Source organism: Triturus cristatus, chromosome 1_2, assembly GCF_964204655.1.
Source record: "Triturus cristatus chromosome 1_2, aTriCri1.1, whole genome shotgun sequence".
NCBI classification, from domain to species: domain Eukaryota; kingdom Metazoa; phylum Chordata; class Amphibia; order Caudata; family Salamandridae; genus Triturus; species Triturus cristatus.
This window is the reverse complement of record NC_140580.1, coordinates 923,685,973-923,708,321: the sequence shown is the minus strand read 5'-3', so window position 1 is coordinate 923,708,321 and position 22,349 is coordinate 923,685,973. Positions and strand designations below refer to the sequence as shown.

General features: G+C 47.6%; 1 protein-coding gene across 3 annotated transcripts in view; it reads right to left on the bottom strand.

Moving 5' to 3' along the window:
* The window catches only part of UBE4B (ubiquitination factor E4B), a 918,898-nt gene that overhangs the window by 551,914 nt on the left and 344,635 nt on the right, over positions 1 to 22,349 (bottom strand). The window lies entirely within an intron of this gene.

The window sequence follows — 22,349 nt, the reverse complement described above, 5'->3', positions numbered from 1 at the left end:
TTTAATATAAGTCACCCCCACTGCAGGCCTTGGAGCACAAGGAAGGATGCATTATGTTTTATATGATGACATATCTGCATAAGCAGATATGTTCCTTTGATGTCTAGTTCTATCACTAGATATATACAAGGGAACAGGAAAGCTATCTTAAGGTATGTATTGTGTACTGGTCAAAACAAGCTACTCAGCTACGTACTAACTTCACTGATACATATGGTGTTGGGTATCAAACAGATCTTATTAATAAATCCACACTGATCCCAGTGATGGATTTATTAATACATGCACCCAGAGGGTACCTTAGAGGTACCACAAGAACCCTACTAGTCCCCTAGTGTGCTGGATGACTGGTCTTGTCCAGCCTGCCACTACAGATGGGTTTCTGACCCTCTAGGATTCTAGAGCCCAGTTCTCAGAGATCAGGAACAACGCCTGCTCTGGCAGGAGGTGTTTACATCTCCTCCAGCAGAAAAGCTAGTAAATCAGCTTTTTAAGGCCAGAAGCTTCAAAGCCTCTGCTGCCTTTGATATGAGGGCCTGGCTTCCCTCAGACCTGAGGGATGCCACCCCAAGTCCTGAGACACATTTGGCACCAGGACAGGTAGGAAATTAGTCAGGTGGCCTGTTGCACTGCCAGGCTGAACACACCTCTATTGTGAGCAGCATGAAGCGAACATGAAAGAAAGGATTCCACCATCTTGAGTGTAGTGGAATTAGGAACTCTGGTACTAGGTGATGCAAACTCCCCACAGTAAGTGGTCATCTAGGGGGTGTATTGACCAAGGGGTGAGTAGCCCATTGGCTATTACCCTTCACACTCCCCTTAACACCCCTAAATTGAGTATTTATGTTGCCCCCTGACATCCAGGAAAGCAGATTTGACTACTGTAAACAGAGGAAGAAAGAAGGACAGAAGAGAGCGAAAACTGAAGACCTGCATCAAAGATTGGCGCAAATCCCTGCCAGGCTGCTTGCTCTTCGATCATCGCTGGGACCGACTTCGCAAAGAGCTATAATCCTGTCCAAAACACTTGGAGGACTCCAGAGCACCTCAACAATCAGGAAAGATCTGCCTTGGAGCAGAGGAGCTGCATCCTCGCATTTGCAGGCACAGAAAAGCATCTGTCCGGTCAACCGTTTTGCCGGCCATCAGGCCCATCGAAGCAGCAGTGAGACAGGAGAAGGTCTTCGTGCTCCAGGAGGTCAAGTTTAGAGATGCCGGAGCTGCCCAGCACCAATACCAAGGGTACCGGAGTAGTTCCCACAATCAAGGCTTGTTGGTGGTCCAATCCAGACTCCAGCAGCACAGACCTACCATTGAGTGGCATCAGGATCCACAATGACAGCACCGAGAGTAGCCCTGCTACCTTGTTTTCCCTCTTCATCAGGTCACCAAGACAGAGTGAATCTCTGACTTCCGCAACCCAATGCCTTTAAGTATCCTTGCACCCGAGCCCCACAGCCTGAATCTGAGGGAGGCGATGCTGTCAGAATCCTGAGACTCTCCAAAGCTGAGATCACACTTGGGTTTGGCCAGACTGGCCCTCCAATCGTTGCCTGCAGCCAATTTCTTCTGCAGGGACCGAGAACCGAGAGGTTTCAGCAGCGCGATCCTGCAGGTCAAAGCCCCACTGCACATGAGCCCCCCAGCCAGAGTTCAAGAGGAAAGACTGTGTCCCTGCATGCCCATGACTCTAAAGACATGAGCCCCCTTTTGGGTTCAGCCGGACTGGCCACCCCAGTCTTCGCTTGTAGCCTCTTTTCCACAGGACCGTTTCCCATAGATGTGAAGGGGGCACCCGATGCCGAAACGCATCTCTGCACCTGGACGCTCCAGTGCTGCCAGAGGTGACCTGTTGGTGCTGCCTTGGACCATGCCCAATGCTCACCTTAAGTCCAGCAGACCAGTCCTGCAAGTCATTGCTAAGTGACCTTATGCAGTACATGTTTATTCCCCTTAGGATAACATTACCACCTGAGGCCACAGTAGAAGTGTATTTTATTGTGACTTAAAAACTGATAACTCGAAAAGTACTTATCCGATTACGATGATCTTGGTTTCTAAATTCCTATTAAAATCTGTGTTATTTATATAAATTGGTGTCGGATTTCTTTATCGAGTGTGTGACTCATTTACGGCTTGTGCGTACAATAAATACTTAACACTATCCTCTGATGAACCTAAACTGCTAGCCTACACTACCACAAAAGAGAGCATGTGGGAGTATTATTTACACACTATAAATCAATAAGGGTTGCCTGGACTCTCTGCACAGTGCACCTAGTTTTGATACACCATGTAGAAAACCTACTTCCTACAATTTTGTGTGACGCAATGCATTGGCCTAAATCCAGTTTGGCAGAATGGAAATAAATACTTCTCCAGCAACCAGATCTTCTATAAGAGCCCTAGTGTATGCCTTGGCTTCTAATATGTTGGGTCCTGTGCAACACTCTTTTTAAAGAGGGGGTGAAGGACTAAGTTCCTCCATGAGTTCAGGACAGAAGCTACTTAGAAAGAAGCGGAGTAAGGTGGGCGTGGTCTGCAGCCCAAGATGGCAGTCGCTTAAGCGACGAGCTCTGGGCCGGGGCCTCATATCCGAACATACATCCGACTCTCCCTACCTTGTCAGACGGAGAGCAGCCGGCGTGCTCAATCGGTGGGGCAGCCTCGGAGTTTTCCGGACGTCTGGATACTCCGAGGACGTTCCTTTTGGCGGCGGTGATTTCCGGCCTTCCCTGGGCCTGCTGGAAGCTGGGAGCCGCAGGCTTTCCTGTGGCCTGGCGGGGCTGCGAGAGTTGATTTTCGAAGGTAGCGCCCACGCGAGGTCCCGGCTCTGGGCTCTGACTCGGCCATAGGGACTGACTCCTCCTGGGTGGTGCTCTGCACGGGAGCGTTGGAGAGTGGAGGGACCCTGCTGCTGCCAGACGCAAGGGGCGCTGCGGGGGTGAACTGACGCTGCGGGGGTGAACTGGCGCAGCTGTGGCCAACTCGAGAAGCTCCTCCGCAGAAGCCCCGAGTGACCGCATTGCGCAGCGAAACAGTGGTGGTTCCGCGGCGAACCTCGGCAGTGCACACCGGATGTTGCGGATCGGCGGACGGAGGGGGAGAGTTGACATGATGCTCCCTCCCCCCCCCCCCCCCATTACTGCTGAGAAGAGTTGGTGGAGAGCGCTATAGATGGGCGCTGTGGCTATCGTGGCTGTCGTCGGAGGTTCTCCCCCCCCCCCCCCCCCCTTGCACAGGGTGGTGCCTAGAGCCCCTTCCCGGACTGCTGCGGAGGGGCGGACTGTCGTGAGTTGGCTGGAGGGGGTTCCGTCCCCCCCCCCCCCACATCCAGCCTCCTGGGCCTTACAGGACGGAAGGCGTTCATTTAACTACAGGAACCCTGCTGTTTCCTGTTGCCATGGTGGTGCCCTGCCCGGTCCGGTGGTACCTGGTGAGGAGAAGTGATTAGGGGTGAATTGGACCTGGCTTGGGGCTTTAAACTGCAGATAACTTGCTGCGCAAAGGCCTGCTTGCACTGTTTAGACTTGATGCCATAGGAGCAGCATGTGACCCTGATTGATGCCCGTGGCTCTGATCCGGAACTGGGGCGCTAAAGGGGGCGCACTGTCCTACAGGAGGGCGGCTGCCATAGCCTGTCAAGGTGCCTGGGTTGCCCCTGTGCTTGAACTGTGTGGCTTCCTTACCGCTGCCTCGGGTTGTTGACTGGAGGGGGACGCATGTTGTCTGGTGCACCTCATCGCTGGCTTAGTGGTAGACGCTGATATACAATTGCTGCTTGGTACTCGTTCCCGGGCCTTACCACGCCGCAGGCTATGGGAAGGGGAAAGCCTAGGGTGCCGCCGAGGTCCGGGGGAGCAGGATCTCTCTCGCAGACATCGGGTCACACTTCTACCATGTCCCGACAGGCGGAGGGGGCTGAGGAGACCGTCGCGTCTGGAGACCAGCTGGACATGATCCTGCGGGAGATTCGCGACTCCCGTTCCATGTTGGAAGCGCAACTAGGCATTATCTCGGTGGTCTCAACCTGCTAAAAGATGATCATAAAAAACTGGCAGAGAAGGTTTGAACGACTGAACAGAAGGTAGACACCATGGTGCCCCAGGTACAGGCCTATGACTAGCATCTCCAACACATACGCCAACAGATTGAATCCCTCCAGGCGAGGGCTCATGATGCGGAAGGCCGGGCGCGTCAGAACAACCTCCGAATAGTGGGTTTGCCGGAGGGGACGGAAGGGTCTACGCCTACGGAATATATTGAGAACTGGTTAAAGACTGCTGTGGCCCCCACCGGACTGTCTGCACATTTCACAGTTGAGAGGGCGCATCGGGTCCCTACAAGTCGTCCAATACCAGGATCTAACTCACGTCCCATCCTTGCCAGGATATTAAATTACAGGGACCGGGGTCATCTACTGTAGGCGGCGCGGGATAATGACCCTCTACAGATTGATAATGCTAAAGTTTCAATATTTCCGGATCACACTTTGGCAGTCCAACGCAGAAGATTTTCCTTTATGGAGGTGAAGGCACGTGCTCGAGCAGCGGGCCTGTCATTTGCTTTATTGTTCCCTGCAAAATTGAAAATCCTTTATGAACAGCGTTCCCTGTTCTTCGATACCCCTGACAGTGTGTGGGAGTGGCTAGACAAGACGTTCCCCGATGTGCAACCCATGAGGCGCATGGACTCCTCACTGCCCAAGTCACGACGCCCACCTCGGAGGCGTAAGAAGGGTCTTCTCACACAAAGTTCAATCTCCGACTTGTTAAGTCGATCGCAGATACTGGAGGGCAGGCGGCGGTCTCTACACGCTGCCTCCACTTTGCGCATCTCTCGCCCTGATATCAGCTCAAGCCCGTCTGAAGGAGTGAACACATACACCGAATCTGATGGTAGCATTGCATTGTTTCCTTCGGCGGCCTCCCGGCTCAGCAAGGATCCGCTAGCCTCGGCGGACTCTTAGTTTCATGTCTTAGGTCTTGTGGGATATGCTTAGCCTATTGTTGTTTTCCTGTCCGGACTGAAGAGGTATAGTTTGTTGCATGCACCTTTGCCTGTTGGGCAACGAATCATAGAACATGACCGCCGTTGTGACAGATGGGAACAGATAAATAGGTCCCTGACCCGGACCACGTTTTGGGCGCTCTCATGTGTGCCTTACTGCTTTTACGCGACTGTTAATGGTGTTAGCGACCTTTTCCCAAAGGCGAAAGCATTGGTTGTAAGTGAAGTATGCTAATTTTGTTTGCATGGTTTGGTCGAACGATGTTTGGGCGTTGGACCCAGTATCGGGACTTTGTTGACTTTGTTGTAGCTATGCCGCATGGTCTGAGGATCCGGGGGGTCTGGGTGGGATTGGGTGGGCTGGGCTGGGATCCAGGGGGGTTCTTTATTCTATTTGATGATGCCTGCTGTTAATTCTTATACCTTCGTTTCATGGAATGTGCGAGGAATGGGTTCCATAGCTAAACGTCATAGAATAGCTGCGCAATTACATCGCTGTAAAGCCCACATACTTTGTTTTCAAGAAACTCATTTAATTCCCACTGAAACTGCGAAGCTGCAACAGAGATGGCGTGGGCAATTTTTGGCGACGGCATATTCAGCCTTTTACCGGGGGGGCTGTAATTTGGGTTATTCTCCCTTACCAAAGGCAGAGTAGATAATCAGGGCCGGTTTGTGCTTCTATTGGGAGCATTAGATGGTAGACAGGTTGTGCTGGGGTCCCTCTATGCACCAAATACAGACCAAGAGGCATTCTTTACGCGGTTATCCCGGGCGCTGGCTGGCTGGTCCCACGTCCCGTGGCTATTGGGTGGTGATTTAAACGCAGTATTTGACATTGGCCTGGATCGTTCCCATCCTCCCTTGTTTAACACGGCAGCGAGGGCGCAGGCGATAACATTAACTCACTGGGCGCAGGGCTGGGGTTTACTAGACATCTGGAGGGCTATGCATGCGAATATGAGGGAATATTCCTTTTATTCTTACCGCCATAAGCAACACACACGTCTGGATCATTTTCTTTGCTCTCCAGAGCTATCCTCTGTTATTACGCATTGTGAGTTTCTGGGCAAGACTATATCGGACCATAATCCCATCGAAGTGCGGTTGTCCTGGGGCCCCTCCCCAGCTCCAATTCCAACGTGGAGGATGCAGCCTCTACAACTAGAAGACCAGGTATATCGGGCGGCATTGTCTACAGCTATTGATACGTTTTTGTGGAAAATGAAGGTTCTGCCTCGTCCAGGGCAATTGAATGGGAGGCCTTCAAAGTGATGGTACGTCATGGGGACTCTGGCAGGGTCACGGAGAGAAACAATCAGGGACATTATAGATCTGGAGGGGGAGTTGCAGGCCCTGGAGGTGGCGGCCCAGGGGAGTGTAGGCGGTGCAGAGCCGTTAGTCTGCTAAGATTAAGTATGCAGAGCTGTTAGAGCGCCTACGCCTGTTAGACTTTTATGCTTATACACAGCGTACACACTCTGAGGCAGATAGGGCGGGTACGCCATTGGCAAGACTGATCCAGCCAACGTTGAGTCCTACCCCAGTCCTAGCAGTGAATACGGTTAATGATGTATTGGTTACAACTCAGGGTGAGATTAATGCTGCGTTTTAGGAATATTATGCTTGTTTATATGCCGCCCCAAGTGTAGATGATGTCTTGGCCCCCGCGCTTTCCTTCCGGTCCTTCCTGTCCGAGGTTCAGCTTCCTACGGTTTCTGATACGATGGCCGAGGAGATGGCTGCTCCAATTACTGCTGCGGAAATTCAGGTGGCGATATAGGCGCTGACCCGCAATAAGACGCCAGGCTCCGACGGCCTTCCAGTAGAGTTTTACTCCACTTTTGCTGATAAATTGATCCCGAGGTTGTTGCAACTCTATACTACTTCGTTAGAGAGTGGGGTTCTGCCTCCTACTACCAGGGAGGCGATAGTCACGTCCTTATTGAAACCGGACAAGGTACCGACTGACTGTCTTATAGGCCACTCTCTATTCTGAATACAGAATATAAGATACTTAGTAAGGTCTTGGCATCGCGACTCCTTCCACTCCTACCCCGCTTGATCCATACGGACCAATGTGGATTCGTACCCCAACGCAGTACCTCTTTGAATATCCACCGGCTTCATCCTTTGATGCACGCGGCATCTGATTCTTTCCCTCTTGCTGGCAGCTTTTCATCAGACGTGCGCCATGCTTTTGATACTCTCAGCTGGACGTATATGCTGGCGGTGTGGTCTAAATTTGGCCTGCCCCCGTCCTATTGCGCATGGATCAAATTGCTGTACACTTGTCCCACGGCGTGTGCTAAGAGGGGTAAGACCATCTCTTCCGCTTATTCAATATCCCGGGGTACTCGTTAGGGCTGCCCCTTATCCCCCATGCTATTTGTGTTGGCCCTTGAGCCTCTTGCACAGTACCTGCGTCAGATTATGGCCCCATATGGCATTCTGCTGCGTGGGGAGGTACACTTGGTATCTTTGTACGCGGATGATATGCTGTTATACTTTGGTGACTTGGAGGAGGATAAACACCTAATAACTGCGTTTTTTTCTAGATTTGGGGAAATATCGGGCTTGGATCTTAACGCTTCTAAATCGGTGGCCTTCGCCTTCTATAATGCAAATCGCCTCCTACGCTACAATTTGGTGAATTGCATTTCCGAGTTGAGCCTATCCCCTTTAAATACCTGGGGATTAATATTTATAGATCAAACGCTGATACCATAGACTAATGTAGTCCGTGCCGTAAACTCGTTGCGCTCCCAGATTGCCTTTTGGACTACGTTGCCTTTGACGGTGGCGGGCGCGAAAATGGTTATGCTACTCCGCCTCCTTTATTACTTTGTGAACTTACCGGTTTGTTCTACCGGCCTGGATTTTTAAACTGCTTGATACGTTATTATCTATGGTGTGGGGGGCGGGCAGGCGCTGACTAAGCTACAGCTGCCCAGTACTGCAGGGGGCGCCTGATTTTAAGTCGTATAGTATAGCGGGACAGTTACAGTGGCTGGCATATTGGTTGGCGGGTAAGAATTTATTTGAAATTGGGTACTCTTCGGAATTGTTAAAGCGAGGGCTTCTTCAATCGCAGTTATGTCCGGGAGCACAGAGATTGCGGGATCCTCCTTACTTGTTGCATGTCGCATTGCAGTACTGGGCAAAGGCGAAAAGGATAGCTAGGTTACCAACTCTGTATGCCCCGAATATCCCTCTATGCGGGCTGCCTACTAGGCGAGGGGTACTATCGATGATCCAAATACAGGGGTGGAGACAGTTGGGGACTTCTTTTTCGAGGGCCAACTGATGCAGCATGACGAGTTTGCACGTGCCAATTCGGTGCCAGACACCTTGTTTCTCACGCATGCTACTGTAGTGCGTTTCATTCGAACTTATTGGTACACGGATCGAGCAGAAACCCCAACTTTCCAATTGCTGAGGTCACTGCACATTATGGGACATGGCCGATATTTGGTACGCTGGCTTTACCGCGGCTTGAGAGAACATTTGTATATCCCACTGCTACATCTTAGACAGAAGCGGGACTTAATCTTGGGGCGGGATTTGGACGATAGGGAATGGGCACAAATATTCAAGCATCCCCGGCGAGTCTCTCGGAATTGCCGCTAAAAAACGATCCAGTTGTTTATCCTGCATAAAGCATACCTTGCCCCAGCAGCGATTCGAAAGATGTTCCCCACGGCGTCCGCGGCATGTCCGCGATGCAAGGCACCTGAAGCGGATTTCTTACATATGATATGGTACTGTCCAAGGCTGCAGGGGTTTTGGTCAGAGGTTATTCGGGGGCTGGTGGTGTTGACGGAACGCACACCGTGGGACACCATTGAGTCCTGCCTCTAAGGGTTATTCCCTCTCCCTAAAAAAGCAAAGTTGTTACGCAGATTTGCAGGGTTGGCCCTAATATTGGCAAAACGTATCATAACAAAACGCTGGAAGTCTACTCTAGCGCCGCGAGTGAGCGCTTGGCGCGAAGAAGTGGGCAGATGGGCGGTAGCTGAAAGGTAGGCTCTATACCAAGAGGAGAATAGGGGACAACGGAAACGACCGATTGCACTGGACTGGGCACACCTAGTAGAACAATTTAAGGCGGTGGAGGAAGTCGACCCGGTGGTATCACAATATGGTCTGCAGGAGAGTGGTACGGTGGGTTAGAAGCTGGCGGACTCAGGGCTGTTTATGCTCTACCGTGGGTGCCACCCTTTCATTTCACTCCACTCTCCCCGGCTGGGGTTCTTACTCCCTCCCCCCCATCTATCCCTCCTTCCTTTTACTCCCCTCCTTGTTTCCCTGTCCCCACCCCCCTCCTCCTCCTCCTCCCCCTTCCCTGGTACACGTCCCTTGTTGGGTTTCTTAGACCGGACACACACCGGACGCAGGTACATCAGCGAGGTGCTTAGTCCATAAAGCGACATTTCCATTCCTTGTTTCGTTGTGGTATTGTTTAGGGAGGGTTCTTTTATGTGGGGGGTGCAATGCGTACGGCACTGGATAGCATGTATTAGAGTTGATGCTAGCTGCCTGAGATAGTACTTCCTGTGAGCTCCTATTGCTGTACGTCTGTTTGGTTATGATACGTGGATAAGACTCATACAAAATTGTTCTTTTGTAATGTCTCCAAAACGCACATTACTTACTGTGTACACTTGTGAACTATATGCAGTGCTCAATAAAAATATTTTCCACAAAAAAAAAATAATAGAAAGAAGCAGAGTATAAAACAAAATATGTAACAAGTTCGCAGGTGACTTATGTGGGGCATTTGGTCCTGAGAATGCTAAAGTCACTTTGTCAATTGTTACAGACATCATCTTTGCACAAACCATAGAAAATTATCTATGAACCCAGAAACTGAAGAAAAAGGATTTCATGTTTCTCAAGTAAGTGATAAGGATTTAGCATCTTGCCCACAAAGTATGAGAATACCTGAAAGCAAGAGAACTAGAACCCTTCGAAAACACAAAGATGCTGTCACTATAGAAATAGGAAAATGTTTGACTTCAATGACTGAATTCTTACCAGCGAAGCAATGTCAGTTAGTCAGTCAAATAATATTTATTCAGTTAAAATATAACCGAATAATATTCATAAAACGTTTGAAATACTCAAGACAACACACTAATGTATATCAAAACTATAGGCAATGCAAAAACAGTGGATAGATTGGCAGGTATAAAAGCTAAATGCCCAAAATTGCCTGACACGTTTCAGTGCTTAACGCCCTCCAATGGGCTGCTCAGATGAGCCCGCATTGAATTGTGGGACTTGTAGTGTTGTCAATGAAATTCTTTCCATAATGGTGCACTACATTACTGCTGTTGCATACAATTTCAAGCCCTCAGATGGGCCTCAGCATACGAATCCTGCTTATAGATCCTGCACAGATGTCCCACATTGAAGCTCTGTTTGATACGTGGCTCTGTGGCCCCAAGTCTCATAGGGTGGTGTGTCTTCCGCGGCTTGGCTGCCGCGTGAAAATAGAAGCTCCAAGGTTTGCCCACCTGGCAAAGACGCACTCCACATCCGTGAGCTACAAGCACTCCACATCCGTGAGCTACAAGCCTTTATTAAGGTGAAAACAGGATCAGCATGCCGATCTGCAATTACAGCTTACTTGTCGTTTTACACCCAACGCGTTTCAGTGTGTGTGTATATATATATATATATATATATATATATATATATATATATATATATATATTTATATTTATATATTATCTACTGGCGGTCGCCAGTAGATAGTTATAGTTACAACCTAGTTACCATTGGAAATCTCAAAATTCTATTTTGAATAACTTTGGCGCCGGTTGAAGAGTCCTCGTGAAATTTTCAAAACTAATGGGGTGCTCCGTTCAGCTCCTACCCTGAAAGTCTCGGGGTGATTCGTCAAGCGGGGGCCGAGAAAAAGGGGGGGTCCCAAAACGCGTTTTCCCCATGCATTTTCCCATAGGACCTTTAGTCGCAGCTACAGCCCGAACAGCTGAACAGAATTACGTGAAATTTGGCAGAGAGGTAGCCATAAGGTCAAGGAAGTGCCTTTTGCAGGTCTGGTGTAAATCTGTTCAGTATTTCCTGAGAAAATAGCATTTAAAAGCATATCAATATCTATACGCGCGCACCGTGCGCGCACCCTGCGTGCGCAATTCTGATTGGTTGTTAGATGTCGGTAAACATTCGAATCGGTCGAAACCAGGAAGTGTCGGCCGCCATTTTGTCTCTCGCAGTCTGAGGGGGTGAAAAAAAAAGGTGGAGAACATGAAAAGGGGGCAGAGTGGACAGTTCCTGACCCCCTAGCCTTGGTCAGGGGGTCACAGAAGGACCCCCAAGGGAGAAAAAAACAATATATTTTTTTTATTTATTTTTTTTTTTTTTAAATCGCGCGGTGCGTGCACGGTGAAAAGCCTGAAAGAAAAAAAAAATTAATAAATACATAACTTAGCATTTAAAAAACCGTACAAATTCACTGAAAAAACCATAGGTTTTGTAGGTAACACGGGGCAAGAAGAATGCAAATGAGCATATATCTTTGGGGACAGTATCTTACAGTTAAGTGGCGCTCACTTTAAGACGGTGATGTGTTCTTATGATTGCTGAACTGTTATATTGCCCATTGGGGCAGAATTGGACATTAAACAGGTTTTCAAAATGATCTTATTTGCCCACTGGGGCGGATTTCCAAGAGTTTTTTTTATGAATGTTGGTACAGACAATTCACTCTGTACTTTACCTTGTAGGGTGGAATTGGAGTGCTTATTCTGTCAATAACTATATAGATATACTATCTTTATACCTTTTAATGCTGACAGCAATGTACGTTTGGGAATGTACTATCACCACAAAGCCTGAGATTATCAGCTGTGTGATATACTGGGCGAGAAAAGTAACTTTTACAATCCTGTAAAATGTCCACCAAGTTGGACACTAAAGAATACGTGCCCTGAATAGTCCTACTTCTATGGTGATGGTGTTGTCACGTGTATATATGATGCATTATGGTAAACGTAATTGACCCGTGACCAAGAAGCATGAGCTTCGAAACGCGCCGGGCGTTTTCTTTTGCGGTTAAAAATAAACATGCTTAGAGGAATTGTACCCTGGCTGTCTTCTGGTTTTTGAAGAAAATACCGTTGATACAAGGAGGAGACATGCATGGAGTGATAGAAATGTATATACACCCACATACACATATTAAAATAGGTACAATGATGCGAATAAAAGCATGGCATGGAAAAAACACAAACAACCCCTTCATAAAGTGCTTCTAGATTTGACAGAGTGCTGAATATAGTTAACCACTGCCAAACAAATGTAAACTGAAGGTAGGAGTAATAAATACACCTTTTAGGCCTGCACTGTCAAGTTTAATCGATTTTATTATTGGAATCAAAAAGTACTTTCTAAGAGGTGTAAAATTGACAAAAGAGCACAAAAATCGTCCTAGACCGAGCCGAGCATGAATCAGAGGGACACAAGAGAAGCTTGAAAAACTAAACTCCTGACTTAGGAAAAACAACCAAAAATGCATGGTCTTTAACCCTCAACTTATAAGGAGAGCTATGTGCTTAGTATTAATGACCCAACTGAGGCAAGTTTCCATACCTGGCTACACAGTAATCACTATGTAATCTTCCACTGTAAATTTAAAAAAAAATTAAATACATTCTCTGTTACAAGTACACATAGAATAAAAACAGTATCCTCAGAGGAAATAGAAATCACAATTAGGGTTGCTGTATAATTTTGACAATATTTAATTTAAATAGACTAACCATGGAATCATCGTTGCCTTATCTAATTTCAACCAAGCTGGCAAGATCAAACAGGTTACGCAGGGTTTCTGCTTAGCACAGATCAATATCCACAACATAAAAGCACACACGTTAATAAAATCACTATTAACATCAATACCCGATTCATAATGACACAAATGTGTAGAGGTTCTAGATGAAACGGCCAACAACCTCGGCAAAAAGGCATTCTCAGTTTTCTGCATAACCAAAGTGTCCTGGAATCTGCAAAGCCTCGCCCCATAAGTTGCAATTTACACTTCGTCTTTTCTTGTAAACACACAACATCTCTTTTAAGGGGTTTTGTGCCAAATTTTGATGCACAACTAAATATGCCCAGTGATTTGCTCAAACTCAGCCTAACGAACCTGGCCTTCTGGCTTCCAGCTACATGTTTCGCCGAACAAGACCTCCAAATAGGCAAAAGTTAGGACTGACCCAATCCTAACACTATTTACAGTGTAGACTCCATATTTCTCTCTCTTCGGTCCATAAACAAGAATGTGAATTTTGGCCTCAATAGTTAGATCAAAGTCAGCCATAAACCCATTGAACAGGTCTATTTGTCTCTGTAAGCCATTTGCGGTACTGGCAATGAGACCCTCATCATCAGCCTAGAGTAGTGCAGGAATTGGGAAGGAATTCACTTACAGCAGATCTTTAACTTGAGCTGATCAGAAATTTGAAGCATAAAGAGGAAAGGGACAAGTCTGCAACCTGCCAGACAGCCCTGTCCAGCCTAAAGGGAGCAGTGGTCTTCCCATTAGGGCCATTTCTCTTGCTGACGGTCAACTCAGAAAGCAACTGCCTCAGCAAGCGAAATAATGGGATTGTCCACCTCAAGATCAGACAATGCTTCACAGTTTCGACTGGTTTAAATAGCCAAATGCAGAGCTTAAGTCAATAAAGGCCAAATAGAGATAGCTCTGCTTGGCAGTTGTATATTTATTGATCGATACAGAAAGGTTGAGGCATTGCTCAATAGTGCCAAGACTGTCTCAAAATCAGAACTGCAGGTCAGAAAGAATGTTATCCTGAGCCAAGGCCTCAAATTGAGCTAAAATGATGTATCCAGCAATTTTGGCGATCACTATAAGAAACACTTAAGTTCACCTTAATTTCCCTTCTTAAATATAGCCACTATTATGCAATGGGACCAGGATTTTCTGAAGGGCCTCACCTGGCTGCACTTCAGTACCCTGGTAACAAGGAGCCCAAAAGGGGAATGTTCTCCTAGAAAGGATCCACACTGACCCCGCCTTGACGGGTGGTCTTACACTTTATGCACCTATTGAGATCAGTCACTACTTCAGAGAGCCCAAAATGATTATCATTGAGGTTGTCCTAAATTAACGCACCCCCACCGTGCCCCCATCAAAGTCAAGTCAACTTTTTGGGCAGAGCTAGAACAGACTTCTGAACAATTTGTCAGTAGGGATCACTATATCAAGACCAAAATGATTGGAATTAAAATACAGGAAATGTACAACTTATCAGGATGCGCGATTATCTCAGCAGACACTAACTGCCATCAAAGTTTTCCACACATCATCTCAAACGATCTTTTTCCTAAAGTCCACTACCCTCTTGTAGGTTAACCTACACAAGTGCACATCTTCTGTGTTTCTGGGTGTAGCTTTTGATGCTATAATACATTAATGGTGAGCTATAGAACACTGAATCGAACCATATGTCCAGCAGCACCCTACGATGACTGATAATATCACTAATTTTTCCACAAAGGACACCATACAAGCTAAGGATTACCTCAGCCTTCACATCAGCGTGCAGACAATGTATGACATCGACTATATTACCAGACATTAGATGAATTAACAAGCCTGTCTTGTCAATAGCTTCCCATCACCTCAGCAATTCACATCACCATCCAGACAATGTATAAAATCGGCTATATTACCAGACAGATTAATTAACAAGCTTGTTTTGCCAACCGCTTTCCATTTCAGTAAAATGCCCTTGTTCTTTTCTGCTGCTAGTGGATAGGAGTTTTGGTTTGATTGGGCTGATGAGGTACACCCACAAAAGGTGATTGTCAGAAGATTGAGGTCACTAAATATATTGTCAACTACAAGAAAATCATCAAAACATCCAATTATGTATGTAAAGAGGCGCGTAAAAATAGATAGTGCCAATATTATCCCAACCAGTAAAGGTTGGTCCGTAGGAAAAACAATTTGAAGAAATATCAGACTGTAAGCAATACTTTATACAAGAAACAGATTTAAGGCTACACCACAGGTAGTATAGTAAGCATAAAATCGGTCAACGCTTCCTTGAGGATTTGAGAAGCCACATTAAATACTACCAGACATTGGACAGTAAAATATGCCAAAATCCCCAATCCAAACTATTGGAACTGGGCTGGTTTAACTGGAAACCAACGCATTAAACAACCCCGTCAATCTCAGCATTGTTAGAATCAAAATTATTGTTAAGGAAGTTAATTAGCAGAAACTTGCTTGGTTTACACTCAAGCCAAAGATGTTGGAATTATGGGTGATCTAAGTGGCCCTAAATTATGCTTTGGAAACAGGGTTGATAATAGACGGAGTGAAGCGAACTATGCCAGACGAACCTGGCCTCATAAGTGGAGCTCTGTTTAAGAATGTACAGTCAGAGATGGTGCGGACAACAAAACAAGGACCAGGGTATAGACAGTAAATGGAGGTTGACGTAGAAACATCCTTGGTAAAGCATGCCTTTAGCAGGGCCTTTTGAGAAATGGTGTTATTAGACAAACCTTAGATGCTTTCCTCAATGGTTTTAAATCAACGAATGACGGAGTCAAAAGGCTTTGAAAAGATGCCCCCCAGGTTGCCAATTGAGTGCAAATAATAGAAGAGGCACATCCTCCCCCAGGCTGTCTGCTCCGTATACTGTTAAAAGCAGAGATTATTTTAGACACATTTTATCTTTTCTGCTTTTTCTTCACATAGGGTGTGATGCAGCCTCTTTCTTTTTAGCAGGAGGTGAGCCCAATGGATAAGAACTCTGTTTTATATCAGACTCTTCTACAACATCCATGGAAATGGTTTCATCATAGATACAGGGCTAAACCATCTTCCCAATACCTCAGGGACCTCCTGGACTGGAAAGCTTAATAGTGTCGCCATTAAGATAAGTTAAACTAGTGCAAACAGCGAGACTAGAGTTCCCAGTAAATATTTTTGGGCAGCCCAATTCTCTCCTCAACAGAGTCAATTTCCTAAATATTATCTCACATGGCAATGAAAAGAAAGTCAGCAATAGAACATTGTGGGGGCACCTCACCACTTGCAGACAATGACTTCCTTTTCACAATGACGTTCGTGGCTATGAAGATCCAGAGTACAGAAGTCAAAGGGGGTGGCCCAGCCTGGGCTCTGGCGGGTGAAGATGGGCTCATCTTGACCCGGTCTTCTCTTGGGCGTGTCATGCGTTGCGGGGATGTGCACCGCTATTTCAGTGCTGTCTTTTCCCTCCTCCTTCACATACAGCACCACAAATAAATCTGAACCATGTAGTCCTTTGGAGGGTTTGGTAATGGCTTGGCAGTTTGCAGATAAGCGGTTATAAGAAGCACCCTGAATATTGCAAACTTTGTAATAGTATACCTATTCTCAACTCCTTCCCACCTGCTATACAATTTTTGTTATTGCCAGTCCAAGAAAAGTTTCTCAAAGAGAATACGGACACCTTAAACTTGACTGCAAACAGTGCCACTTCGGTGACAATAATAGCATAAATCAGGCCCCCAAAAATAGCTAATTAAAAAGGAACAGTTGGCTCAAAATGATGCAACAATGACAACCATAGGCCTAAACTGCTCATTAGCTACTGGTGCAACTGCCCTTAAAGTACCGGGAATAATTCACCACGGAGGACTTGAAAAGGAATATGCTACTTACCAGTATGCATCTGTTCTTGGCATGTAGAGCTGCAGATCTACACACTTGTGCATAGATTGCCATCTGGTGTTGGGCCCGGATGTTTGCAGTTGTTTTTCCTCTTGGAAAGTCTTTGGAAGTCACAAGGTCGGTGACTCCTCCTTTGGATCGTATTGCGCATGGGCTTCGGCTCCATCCTCAGATTGTTTTTCGCCAGCAGGGAAATGATGGAGTGTAGTAATAAACAGTAAAGATGCCCATGTGTGTTGTATCTAAATAAGATAAACTGGAACAGATAAAGGAAGCTAGGGAGGTGGGTGGGCGTGTGTAGATCTTCAGCTCTACATGCCAAGAACAGATGCATACTGGTAAGTAGCATATTCCGTTCGAGGCATATGAGCTGCAGATTACACACTTGTGCATAGATTATATAGCAGTACCCACCCTTAGCGGCGACCACCCGTATCTGTTGCAGTGGTTTGAAATAATGTTTTGAGTACAGCTTGTTGCTTAGTTTGCACATCTACACAATAGTGTTTAGTGAAAGTGTGCGGTGTTGACCATGTAGCTGCTTTGCAGATATCATCTAATGGGATGTTTCCTAGAAAAGCCATTGAAGCCCCTATTTTACGTGTAGAATGGGCTTTAGGGGGAACGGATAGCGTTTGTTTTGCTTTGTGGTAGCAAATCTGAATGCATTTGACAATCCACCTAGCTATCCCCGACTTAGAGATGGGGTTGCCCTTGTGTGGTGGAGAGAAAGAGACAAACAGTTGTTTGGTCTTACGGAAAGGTTGTGTTCTCTCGATATAGTAGAGTAAGGCTTGTTTGACATCTAGTGTGTGGAGAGCTCTTTCTGCAACGGTCTGTGGTTGCAAGAAGAATACTGGTAGTTCTACAGATTGGCTTAGGTGAAAGGGAGAAATGACTTTAGGGAGGAATTTTGGGTTGGTACGGAGAACAACTTTGTTATAGTGCATCTGTAGAAAAGGTTCTTGAATGGTAAATGCTTATATCTCACTGACCCTGCTGAGGGAAGTGATGGCTAAGAGAAAAGCGGTTTTCCATGTTAAAAATTGGAGTTCACATTTGTGCAGAGGTTCGAAGGGAGGCCCCATTAGTCTGGTGAGAACAATATTTAGGTTCCACACAGGTGAGGGTGGCACTCTGGGGGGGAATTATTCTTTTAAGGCCTTCCATGAAGGCTTTAATGGCAGGTACTCTAAAGAGTGATAGATGTTGCCTGTTGTGTAGGTAAGCTGCTATAGCTGCGAGGTGCAGGCGAATGGACGTATAGGCTAGATTACACCTTTGTAGGTGGAGTAAGTAGCCTATGATGTGTTGAATGGAGACGTCTAGGGGATTGATGGTGTTGTGACAACAGACAACAAAACGTTTCCACTTGGCGGCGTAGCATGCTCTAGTGGTGAGTCGCCTAGCTTCCTTGATGACGTTCATACAGACAGGGGGAAGATTTAGATAACCGAATTCTAGGACTTCAGGAGCCAGATCACAAGGTTGAGCTGAGCTGGGTCCGGGTGTCTGATCTCTCCATGGTTCTGGGTTAAGAGGTGTGGAGAGAAGCGTAATTTTTGGTGCGGTACTACAGATAGTTCCAGCAGTGTGGTGTACCACGGTTGCCTGGCCCAAGTTGGAGCTACTAGGATTAGTGTGAGGGAGTGTTGCTGTAGTTTGCGCACCACTAGTGGAATGAGTGGGAGAGGCGGAAAAGCATACGCAAATCTGCCTGACCAGTTCATCCATATCGCATTTCCTTTGGAGAATGGGTGTGGATATCTGGCGGCGAAGCTTGGGCATTTGGTGTTTTCGTGGGTGGCGAAGAGGTCCATCTGTGGATGCCCCCACATCTGAAAGTACGGGTGTAGAACTTGTGGGTGGAGTTCCCACTCATGGATTTGTTGTGTTTGTCTGCTGAGCAGATCTGCCATAGTGTTGGACTCCTGGGACATGCTGAGCTAGGAGAAAGATTTTCTGGTTATGGCCCATCTCAATATGCTCTGTGCTAGCTGAGAGAGATGTGGAGAGTGTGTGCCGCCTTGTTTTTGAATATAGTACATGGCTGTCATGTTGTCTGTGCGGATTAGGACTGCCTTGCCTGAAATCTGTGTTTGAAAAGATTTAAGGGCTAAGAAGATCGCTAGTAACTCCAGATGGTTGATGTGGAGTAACGTTTGTTGAGGTGTCCATGTGCCCTGCACAGTGAGATGTAATAGATGAGCTCCCCAGCCGGAGAGCGATGCGTCTGTCTTTAGTACTATCTGGGGAACCGGGTCCAGAAACGGTCGACCTTTGGAAAGGTTTGTGGTGGTCCAACACTGCAGAGAGCGATGGGTGCGACAGTCTACCAACACCAGATCTGTTAATTGACCTTGGGCCTGGTTCCATTGGCGCGCTAAGCACTCTTGGAGAGGACGCATCTGGAGTCTTGCGTGAGGTACTATAAAGATGCAAGAGGCCATCATCCCTATTAGTTGCATAAACACTCGAGCTGGAAGAGAGGTGTTGTGCCATGAATTTTGCGCGTAGAGCCTGAATGCTTGTAATCCTGGCAGGATTGGGGTATGCTAGCGCTTTCGAGGTGTTTATGGTGGCACCGAGGTATTGTTTTATGTGGGATGGTTGTAGATGGGACTTTGCGTGGTTTACTGTGAAGCCCAGTTGGTGAAGTAGCTGGATAGTGGCATGCGTGTGTTGTACACACTGGCTGTATGAACTGGCTTTTATTAGCCAGTCGTCTAGGTATGGGAAGACGTGGATGTGTTGTCTCCTGAAGTGTGCTGCCACTACTGCTAGGCACTAGGTGAATACACGTGGTGCTGTTGTGACTCCGAACGGGAGTACTTTGAATTGGTAGTGTTGGCCGTCCACTACGAATCTGAGGAACTTCCTGTGAGCGTTGTGCACTGGAACGTGGAAATAAGTGTCTTTTAGGTCTAAAGTGGTCAGGAAGTCGTTTTGGGAAAGCAGTGGAAGTACCTGCTGAAGCGTTACCATGTGAAAATGGTCTGAGTGTATGTATTTGTTTAGGGGCCTGAGGTCTAGGATGGGCCGCAGAGTCTCGTCCCTTTTTGGTATGAGAAAATATAGGGAGTAGACCCCCATATTACGTTGGTTGGTAGGAACGTGTTCTATCGCCCTTTTCTGTAGAAGGGAGATTACCGCCTGCTTTAGTAGTGTTAGATGTTCTTGTGACATTGGGCGTTGTCTGGGTGGAATGTTTGGGGGGGGGGGGGGGGGGTAGGTATTAGTTCTAGGCAGTAGCCTGACCGAATTATTTGTGTTACCCATTTGTCTGAGGTGATGGTGGCCCAGACAGGGAGGAAATTTTGGAGTCTGCCCCCGACCGGAGTGGGATGGTCTGGGGGGAGTGGAGGGAAGTCATTGGGTAGGTGCGGTGGCAGAGCGGGCGGTGTTTGTTTTGCCTCTGCCTTTGTTATTGTTGCCCCTGTAGCCGCCTCTTTGGTAGCCCCTTGTAAAGGTGGACTGGGTAGGGGCCTTATATGAAGTGGAAGCGGTGTCGGAGGAGTAGCCTCTGGATGTGCTCCGATAGGAAGAGCGGCGAAAGGAGCGCCTGGGAGGGTGTGATTGTAAAGCTCCCATGGATTTTGCTGTGTCTGTGTCCTTTTTCATCTTCTCTAGGGCCTCATCCACTTTTGGGCCAAACAGATGGTTGAGGATGGAGGCCTGTACCTCCGGTTTAAAACCTGAGATCCTTAGCCAGGCATGGCGACGGAGGAGGACACTAGTATTGATGGCCCTGGAGGCTGTGCCTGCTGCATCTAGGGCACAACGTATGGAGGTATTAGTAATGGTTTTGCCCTCCTGAATTAGCTCGTTGGCCCTAGGTTTCTATTTATCAGGGAGATGTTGCATTATGGCTTCTAATTTGTTATAATGGGCCCCGTCATACCTGGCTAGTAGCGCTTGTGTATTAGCGATACGCCATATGTTGGCAGCTTGGGATGCAGTACGCTTGCCTGATGCGTCCAAGAGTTTAGACTCTTTGTCAGGTGATGGGGCTTCGCCTGACGCTTGGGAGTTAACCCTTTTTCCGTGCCGTGGATACTACCAGAGAATCTAGTGGTGCTGGTCCTCTGATGTAGGAGGGATCTGTAGGGGCGGATTTATATTTCTTTTCAATGCGCGGGTTAATGACCCTGGCTCTGACTGGATATTTAAAGACCTCTGGCGCATGTTTTATAACTCCCTTGAGCATAGGCAATAATGAGGTAGTCCTATGTGTGGTGTCAAACGTATCTAGGAGGAAATCCTCCTCCACGGGGTCGGTATGGAGATCTACCCCGTGATAGTGTGCAGCCCTTTGTAATAGATGGTTGAACCCCAGTGAGTCTTCCGGTGGGGAAGGTCTGGAAGGGTAGAGATCATCCTGTGGGACGTTAGGGATGTCAGGGATATTATAATCATCCATGGGTCTGGGGAGCCTGTGGGAGTGGGGTCCCCTGTAGGTAAATCTTGGGGCACGTCTCCTATGTCATCATATGGATCCCCTGATCATCATCATCCGGAGAGGGTGTTGGGGAATGATGAGGTGGGGGCGGAGACGGTGGAGGAGGGGAAGGTGGAGGGGGCAGTGGAGGTGGGGAAGGTATTCTGAAAGGAGAGGTAGCAAAGTCCTTCCTCTTTGGAGGTGGAGGAGGTTATTCCAGCTGTCTCTTTTTGATGGAGAGCATCAAATGTCCGGTTTTAGGATGCTTGGTTCGTGTTTTTTGTAATGGATCCGGTGTAAAGAGTTCTGGTGATGTTGGTTGGTCCGTCGGCGCAGAAGGCGTCGGGCCGTTGTTTTTTTGGCTTTATCCGCGCTGGTTCGTTGTTTGGAACTATGGTTGGAAAAGTCTGATTGTTTGGTCAGCGCCGAGGTGGATTTCGGCTTCGAAGTGTCGATGCCGGTGGCCTTGTGTGCTTTTGTCAGTGCCGAAGATGGTGTCAGCACCGAGAAGCTGGAGCTGGTTCTCGACACCGAGTGTTTCGGTGCGGGGCTCTGTGTCGAAGCGGAGGCCATTTTCTTTTTCGGTGTCGAAGAGTGCTTATCGGCACCGACGGTGGGCTGGCTCGAGCCCTAGCCGCCGGAAGGCTTAATCAGCTTCTTTACCGGGCCCTAAGGTGCGGTGTGGGAAGCAGTGTCTTTGGTCTTGCTTAGAACCGGAGGAGAAGGCGTGACCAAAGCCTTTTTCGGTGCCGGTGAGGGGGGGGGGGGGGGGGGGTAGATTAGTACTCACGACCCTCTGTGCCAGAGTGATGTCCTCCACATCTGAATCGTCGGCTTCGGAAGCGCTGACGAGTCCCTCGTCGGTGTGGTGTTCTTCTGGAGCGTCGACGCCTTCCCCGAAGAGGTCGTCCGGAACCGCCGTCGACGAGTGTGCAATGGTTCTTCTAGCCCTTCGGTCTCGAATGGTTTTCTTGGACCGGAAGGACTTACACGGCGGACAATCGAGCCTCGTGTTCAGGGGAGAGGCAGAGATTGCATACTTCGTGGAGATCGGTGTGGGGGAACTTGGACCCACATCGAGGGCACTTCTTGAAGGGAGTCCTTTCCATTAGCCAGGACTGGAGCTTAGGTAGGCCCGAATGCTGTCATTGACGACCGGAATCGAAGGTTTTTGCC